A 3083-nucleotide genomic window follows, 5' to 3' on the forward strand; every position below is an offset into this window, starting at 1 on the left:
AAATCTTCAAGTCTCTGAAGAAAGAAATTGAAGAAGATACCAGAAGATAGAAAGATATTTCATGCTCATGGGTCAGTAGAATTAACCTAGTGAAAATGGCCATCCTACCAAAAGCAATCTACAGATTCAATGTAATTCCCATCAATATACTAACACGATTCTTTACAGAACTTGAAAGAACAATTCTCAACTTCACATGGAAAAACAAAAGACCCAGAATTGTTAAAACAGTTCTGTACAACAACAGATCATCTGGAGGTATCTCCTTCCCTGACCTCAAGCTGTAGTATAGAGAAAAAGAAATAAAAGGTTCATGGTACAGGCAGAGAAACTGGAGGATCAATGTACTGGAATAGAAGACCTAGAAATAAGCCCATCAACCTATGGATAGTTGATTTTTTTTTTGACAAAGAAACCAAAACCATACAATGGAAAAAAGACAGCATCTTCAACAAATGGTGCTGATCTACCTGGATGTCTACATGCAGAAAAATGAAAACAGATCCATATTTATCATTCTGCACAAAACTAAACTGCAAGTAGATTAAAGACCTCGGGATAAAACCAGACACACTAAGCTTCTTAGAAGAAAAAGTGGGGAAGATCCTTCAACTCATTTGCACAGGAGACAACTTCCTGAACAGACCACCAACACAGGCTCTAAGAGCAACAATCAATAAAAGGGACCTTATGAAACTGAAAAGCTTCTGTAAAGCAAACGACACTGTAGTCAGAACAAAACAACAGCCTACAGACTGGGAAAGGATCTTCACCAACCCTATATCTGACAGAGGGCTGATATCCAGAATATATAAAGAACTTAAGAAGTTAAAAGTAGGACACAGAGCTAAACAAAGAATTCTCAATAGAGGAATACTGAATGGTGGAGAAACACTGAAAGAAATGTTCAACCTCTTTATTTATCAGGGAAATTAAAATCAAAACAACCCTGAGATTTCACCTTACACCCATCAGAATGGCTAAGATAAAAATCTCAAGTGACAATACATGCTGGAGAGGGTGTGGAGAAAGAGGAACCCTCCTCCATTGATGTTGGAAATTTAATCATATACTACCGCTTTGGAAATTAATCTGGCACTTTCTCCGAAAATTGTGAATAGTGGTACCTCAAGATCCAGCTACACCACTCCTCTGTATATATCCAAATTATGCTCAACTACAGAACAAGGATATTTGCTCAACTATATTCATAGCAGCTCTTCTTGTAACAGCCAGAATTTGGACACAATTTAGATATTCCTCAACGGAGGAATGGATACAGAAATTGTGGTATATTTACACAATGGAATACTACTCAGCAATTAAAAACAAGAAAATCATGAAATTTGCAGGCGAATGGTGGGAACCATTAAAGATCATGTTGAGGGAGATAACCCAGAAGCAGAAAGACACATGGAATATACCCAATTATGAGTGGATATTAGACATATAATATAGGATAGACATACTAAAATCTATACTCCTTAAGAACCTAAACAACAAGGATGACCCTAGGAAGATGTTCAAGCCTCATTCAGAAGTACAAACTTGATAGACATAGGAAACAGGAGAAGACAGTGAACAGGACAGGAGCCTACCACAGAGGACCTCTTTGTATGTTACTACTTTGCACAAATAATTGTTCATTTCATAGTATAATATCACCCTTAGTATAATGTATGTCTTGCTACCCCATGTCTAGTATTTATGCATGTTTTTACTTTGCAACATTTTTGAAAATGAATATAATTGCAGTCTTGATAAATGGTTTTAGGTTATTGATATTTTTATTTTCTTAGTTTGGCATTTATCAAAATAAATGTCTCAGATTGTATCTAGCTGTAATAAAGCATTGGGATATCTATTCATTTGTTTATTATAACAGTCTGTATATTATATTAAGGTGTAACTTTATATTTAAGTAACCACTTTGTACAAATAATTATTCATTAGATTTTGGACTATTAATCTATCTTAAGTTATTATTTTAAATTTATGTGCATAAAATGATATTTTTAATTTATATTCAAATATTCAAATTGGATGTGCAAACTTTCTACGCTATTTAAATAAATTTTCCCAGTATTGTTAAGTTTACAGTGAGAAAGGAACATGCAATAATCACACTGTTTTGTTATTTGAAAAAAATTGTGTTAAAAAATAGTTCACTTCAATTTTAGCTCATTACCAGAGTAAGTTATTGTCATGACTTTTAATCACATTTTATTATTATATAATATTTTACAGAATATGTACTAAATACAATTTATTTAGTACAAAATATGGGGTCTTTCAAGCATGGTCTGCCCCCTCCTATACCCACCCCAGGCCTACACAGCACTGGACTGGTAGTTGGGCTTTAGGCCGGAGACAAGTGGCTGAGGTGCCTTTTATCCAGGTTTTCCCTGCATCCCTCACTCCCTGCCTGTTACAGGGCATGGCTGTCATATTCCCCACTCTCTATACCTATACCAAACTTTCCAGCCCAGAGGCAGGGACTTCCCCTCTTTAAGAGGTTCTTTACTATATAATCTACACATTTTGGTTCTCTTCTCTCTCAGTCTGTCTCTCTCAGTGGGTAGGAACTTTCTCTTTCTCCCCCTGTTTTTCTGTTTCCCCCTGCATGACACCTTTGCTGGCCTCATTCCTTGGGAGAAGTGAATCCACCAAGAGCTACTTCCAATAAATGTGCATGTATATACTTTTAACTTGTCTTGAGTTGGCTCATTTCATCAGTGGAGAGACCGTATTAGTGGTCATCTCAGGCTTGCTCCTAGTTTGGCCCACTGGAGTGGCCCTATGCTGACTTCTGCCCAAGGGCCCATGGAACCAGGGAGGATTCTTCTAATTGATAGGTGTTTTCCACCAAAGAGCCAGTTCAAGCCGAATTAAAGTACAAAGACAGGTGTATTGGGGGCAACTATTGGGCAGGTTTACCAGTTCCAATGAAGGGGATCAGAGAACTTACCATGCTGAGAAAGTAAAAAAGGCAGGAGACAAAAAGTACATGTGGGAGGCTATCATCAGGATGTAAAGTAGATAGATAGATAGATAGATAGATAGATAGATAGATAGATAGATAG

This window comes from Psammomys obesus, unplaced genomic scaffold (genome assembly GCF_907164565.1).
Source record: "Psammomys obesus unplaced genomic scaffold, mPsaObe1.curated_primary_1811, whole genome shotgun sequence".
Lineage (NCBI taxonomy): Eukaryota > Metazoa > Chordata > Mammalia > Rodentia > Muridae > Psammomys > Psammomys obesus.